We start from the raw sequence: 6000 nt of genomic DNA, 5'->3' as shown, positions 1-6000 counted from the left end.
CTGGTAGGATATTGGGAAGGATGATGAACAGTTATTTGGAGATGTTCTTAAGACTGAAGAATGCTAGGTCCTGCAAGAGAGAAATATATGATCCACTGACACTTAACACACACCCATGTCATCACCTCTGCAGCCTTTACAGCAACCAGCAAGGCTGGATTGCTCAAAATTAATAATGAGTTTGGACAACACCTGGCACTGAGAAGTAACGTGTTTCATATGTTGACATTTTTCCATTAAAACACGTAGTGTTACAATTTCATCTAAATATTTTTCATCCAGTAGCATCTTTCTAACACAATGGATTGCTGTATCTCCCATCATTTGGGACCTAGACTAGATGACCTTTAAAGATCCCTTCCAACACAAACTGTTTTATGATTCAAGGATTTTACTGATGCTAATACATGCTCAATCAGCTTAGGCACCAGTTATTTTCTTCACATTTCATGATAATTTTTTTTTCATAATTTTATTTTCTAAGTCAACTTCTATTTTCTATTCTTGATTTTAAAATTGCAAGGATATGTTGTGGCTACCTAGACAAAATCCTCGTGTCAGAAAACATGCAACCAATGAAGGCACCAAGGGAAAAGCATAAAAGAAAAAGTGTCATTAAGTTCCAGATGCCAAAGCCACTCTCTGCAGCAGCACCACTGCAGCAATGCAATGAAGGATATTTTCAGCAACTATTTAAAAAGTCCTAACTTTTACTGATGACAATTTGAGATCAGTTGGACTGGAATTGATGGCAATAATGCTAAAGAGTTTCACACAATGCACCCATTCAGATGACTTTGGAAAGCTATGGTCTCCACCTTTCATATTGTCATGCTGGAATATCTTGGCTATTTCAGCTGTAACCAATGTGAGCTTCAAGATTAAATATATAAACCTTAATATGGTGCAGTCACATGTAAGATCCAACCAAATCTAAAATGTTCTTAACATTTTAGATGTTCAGAGATTTTAATAACGTCTTGCACCAGAGTCAGTAGGATATTTTGAATAAAAGAATGGATGACAAGTATTATATAAAATTATTCTTTATAGGAATTTTTTTTTGTTGTTCATCTCATATTTCATCTACAAATATGGTTGTCCCAATCACTTGCTATAAAAATGAAGATGTTAGGTCAGAAATGCTGTAACAGTGCCTTCTGGAGAGAGAGGATGCGCTCACAGTTCAGTAGTAATGATTTAAAATCAACAATATCATTGGGTTTCAGGAGAGATGTAGTTTGAATGCTTCCTGCCTTCATTCACCTCTCCATGCCAGGATTCTTGACAAGGTTATATGTTCTGCAACATCTGCCACGGTATAATGCATCTTGAGAGATCTTTTCTGAGATAGAAGTTCATGCACTGAAATGCATCTCCCCAGGTCTCTGCAGTGATATTTCTGAACAGAGCAGCATTTCAGTTTTCCCTCTTTCAAATCTGTGGACAAATCTGTGAACACAGGCTAACTTTTCTCTGTTCTCTTTACATAGACAGCACTGCACATACACATGACAGTATTTCCAGTAAGTTCAGACATGCAGGGCAGTTTGAGGCAGAAAAGCACTAATAGATAATATAGATATAAATCTAAGTCCTGACCCTCAAACACGTGTCGAGCTGAACAGTTCCCTCTCAGGAGGGGAATCTCAGTGATGCTGAAGAGGCCTGTGACACGTGTATTACTCGCAGGAGCCAAGTGCAAGACTGGAAACTCACTTCCAACTCATTATGCATGTATGGTTTCAGTTGTCTTAATGGCAGGCTTACACAGATAACATGCAATTTAAGTATCCAGTAGTGGGAGTAACAAAAACCTGTAACAGCAGTGTACTCCAGCAGACACCTCTCCACAGCAACTGGGATGAGCTGGGAGCTGCTGCTGTGCCATACTTCAACCCAGCACTTTTCATGGAGAGGAAGTAGGGCAGAAGGGAGGCTAAGAGGAGTTCTCACATTTTTACATCAGCATGTCTAAATGTACGAAACACGCTTTCAAAATTTCCATTTCAACCCCTGGCTATTGATTTTGGAAAGAGTAAAAGATTCAAGATGTAATGAACATAAAAGGCAATAAGAAAGAAATATGATCATGAACAAGAGGAAGGAAAAAGTAGGTTATTTGTTGGAGATGGAAATCTAATGATGAACAGTGCTGAGAATGACGTTGTGTCTTTTCATTTTCCACAACATTTGCCACAGATAAGTAACAATTCAGTGGTTGTTTTTGCTAATTCCTTAAATATCCTAGAGCAGTTTTTACATATTCTGGTAATTTCTATATCATAGAATCATAGAATGGTTCTGGGTTGGAAAGGACCTTAAAGATCATCTAGTTCCAACCCCTGTGATGTGGGCAGGGACACCTTTCACTAGACCAGGTTGCTCAGAGCTACATCCAACCTTTAAAATATTCTTTAACCTGTTCTTTGTCTTTTCTGACTTAAGGTCCTACCACACTGTTGGGATTAATTTTGCTAAACTTCTGGACACAGCAAACTTTCAGAGTGAAAGACCTGAATAATTTTGCTTTCTTACCATCTGCTATTTGATTTCATTTCATGTTAAGCAGTAAACTTCTGACTGGAATTTGTCTTTCCTTAACAATATGGTATATTTTAGTTTTGATTTTTTTATACCCTTCCAAATATGTATATATTTAGCCTTCCTAATTTATTTTCTATATTCTTGATCTCTATTTTCTGCCTCAGGTATGTCTCCTTGCTTCTATTTCTTGCACACATTTCTTTTTGATTTTCAAGTAATAAAAGTGATCCTGATGCAGTTTCATCAACTGGGGGGTGGGGAAGGTGTGTGGAAACATAGGCACAGCTCACTCCAAATCATAAGATTCAGTTTTTAATCTTCTTAAATATATCCCTATAAGAATAGGATTATTATATACTAATACCTGGGAAAATCCAGTTGCTGATAGATCTAGTGGATATTCTGATGAGTGAAAACAGATTTGGTGCTAATCAGGTGGGAAAGTCTGAAATAGCAACACAGAAAACCATTGTGGGTTCTTAATCTAGAGGTGTTAACCATCTGGGACAACATTGCATGTGTTGTGACCACAATAATGCAACCCCAGGTCTAGCCCAAGAGGAGCTGTGATTCTGTCTCCCTGGGCATCTGTGAGACCTGCAAGGTCTACAAGGTAGCAAGTTGTGCTCTGGTACAGTCAACAGGGATGATAAATTGGAGTTTTTTTGAAAAGAAGCATTAATAACACAAAACTGGAGTGGACTTACAGGTCCAAACCAGTTATATAAATGATTTGCCGTACCTTGATGTTCTGTCTGTTTACTCTGTGCCTCCTACAACCTAGAAAAATTGTCCCAAGTCCTGCCAAGTCCTGCTAATACTGAGAGATTACTGAGACAGCAAGGAAAAGATGAACTAGACTGAAGGGCCAACACACTGGGTGAGCTTCATCCAGCTAAGCTTAAATATCTATATCTGTCTTTCCCTCTGAAGAGAAATGTTAATTTCTAGGGCACAGTCCTTCTGCTTCCAAAGTAGATGCCTCAAGCATCCAGATGCATGGCTCATAACAGGCTCTGAAGGACTAAGTTTCTCAGTACTGAGTATAAAATTTGTTTAAGGTGACTAGTCCAAATACAGAGAAACCACTGTCTTGTAGTAATGGCAAACCCCATCCCAGATGACAAGCCCTGACAGTCCAGTATTAAAGCAAATAAATTAAGAGTTTATCTGGATGCACAGGACTGATACGAACCCCTGAGATATTTGTATTTACCCAGTCTTACAGCTCAAGGAAGCCAAAGCCTGGACTTCAAAATATGAAGCTAGAAACAACTCGAGATTGATCATCAAAGGCTTTAACCAGCTCAGATTTACTCCAGCAGAACTTCGCAGCTGGGCTCCCATCCTCCCTGCAGGGTTTCCTCTGTCCTTGGAGTAGACATTATCCTGCTACTGAGGATCTCCAGGGATCTCACTGTGATAGAGCTAATTATAGGTAATCTGCGATTAAATATGCTCACCAGCACAATTTGTGGGTTGCCTGGTATGCTCTGCTATGCCAAGCAAAAGGATCTGACATGGGGCAGGAATAAATATCAGCTTGGACTGCAGGAGATTAGGGATCTGAAGCACCTGTTGTGTGACAAAGGCATCCAAGCTCGGATACCAGTTCAAACAAATTCCCTTAAACAAGGAAGTAATGTAATGTTAGGAAGTACAATTCTTCCTTAACCAAAACCAAGGAATCACTTTTGAATATTTACTTTTTACTAGAGATCAGAGGTGGAGTGAGCAGAATGGCTAATCCATCCCCTGTGCTACAAATATTGTAAGAAGAGATAATTCTCCCTGTAAGGAGACTGGAAGCTAAAAATACAAGGCAGAAGCTGAAGGGCAGCCAAAGGCACAGGGTGATATTCCATGTCTGATCACACAGCTGGCCTGTGCCCAAGGCTTGTCCTCTGTCACCACAGCCCTGCTTAAATAGAGAGAGTGACAGTGGAAATGAGAAAAGTCTCTACAGACTGTAGAAAAAGTTGCATGGATTGATGTCTTTCACTGTCCTTAAGTCAACACGAATCTGAAGATCTCAGTTGGTCCAAGACCACAGCTGGCAGAATCTGCTGCTAAATGATTGACCCTACCAGCACTGACCAAGGACTTATGAATCCAATAATGGGATTTGATTACAAGTTCCCTCAAATTGGATCAGAAAGTTGTCTTACAGAAACCATTGCACAAGTAACGAGCGAGCCTTAGGAGAGATCCAAGGCACTGCATCAGTCCTTACTGAACTAGACACACAGATCTGGAAAGGGGCTTTCTACTACCCCAAAGTTCCCCAAGTGCTTCTGATCTGAACACAAAGAGATGCAAGAGAAAGGAAGGTGTTCTACATAATGCCACAGTCATTCTGTCTTCTACACCTAACAAACTTAACCGACACAACAAACAAACAAACAAACAAACATACCTTAGCTGCTGAATCCTGGTGGGAAAGTTAAAGGGAAATTACATCCTCCCAAAAGTTTATGCAATTGTCAAAGACACCCAGAGCTCAAAAATACACAAGACACACTCAGGAAGCACTGTTTCAGAAGAAAGTCCAAAATGTTCTGTTCAAGTAATTTCTTCAAAGTTAGGATCAGAATTGAAACAGCCAAATGAAAAAAAAAATCATGAAAGTACTAATAACAGAGTATGAAAAATCCAAACAACCTGCAGAATACTTCTGATTCCTTGTTCCAGGGCTAGCACCTAGCATGTACGTACTTGAACATAACAGGATTTATTCCTATCCATGGACTACCCAATGTATTTATGTTCGCAATTGATGTATTGCACAATGCGATGAATAACAAAGTAATAACAGAGAATAAATCAGTTTCCTTGGCACCACGTTCTGGATAGTATCAATCTGCACATAGCACATTGGCAATTCCCTTTCATATGCCAGTTTAAAGGGAACAATATAGAAGTTCATGAAATCCTGCCCATATAATCAGCTATATCCTGATCAGATAAGCAGTTTATATATGTATGGCTGTGAGGTATATTGTCCACTAACCAAAGTCCTGGGCCAGAGATTGTTAAGCAAAAGCCGTCACCAGAAAATGATGAACATGGCATAAGTAAAGCAGTATCTTTAGGCCATTAGATCTATGACAAAACAACTATAGCCATGTAAAAGCAGAGTATAACCTTTAAAAAAATTAACAGGCACCTGTTTTACAGGTGGGAGAGAATTAATTTTTTTCTGATAAGAAGGTGGCAGGCAATTTGTTTTGGAAACATTGAATGCCTTCAGTGTTGAGATCATAAGACTTAAGCGACCACTGTGGGTTGTTTCAACAAGAGCACAAGTCATGCCACCACATCACGGAAGAATTCCTGTTCTCTATGACATTCAATCAAGAAATGTCTCAGTTCTGAGGCTTGCTTTTTGTTATTCTTTGTGAGAACAACACAGGGAATAGAAATGTAGCACAGGGGAGGCAGGTGGTGGACACA

The 6000-nt window shown here is 39.3% G+C and overlaps 1 long non-coding RNA gene across 2 annotated transcripts in view; it reads right to left on the bottom strand.

Annotated features, from left to right (window-relative positions):
- LOC114057397 overlaps window positions 1-6000 on the bottom strand; it is a 16399-nt gene continuing 10399 nt past the window's right edge. For both annotated transcript variants that reach the window (XR_003571208.1, XR_003571207.1), the window contains exons 2-3: window positions 2912-2992; window positions 1-70 (exon numbers count right to left, since the gene is read on the bottom strand). This is a non-coding gene — a long non-coding RNA (uncharacterized LOC114057397). The remainder of the gene's footprint in view (window positions 71-2911; window positions 2993-6000) is intronic.

This window comes from Empidonax traillii, unplaced genomic scaffold (assembly GCF_003031625.1).
Source record: "Empidonax traillii isolate 1590-97213 ecotype Southwest subspecies unplaced genomic scaffold, ASM303162v1 scaffold130:size970688, whole genome shotgun sequence".
Classification (NCBI taxonomy): Eukaryota; Metazoa; Chordata; class Aves; order Passeriformes; family Tyrannidae; genus Empidonax; species Empidonax traillii.
The sequence above is the reverse complement of the archived record's forward strand: the minus strand, read 5'-3'. Positions and strand labels throughout refer to the sequence as shown.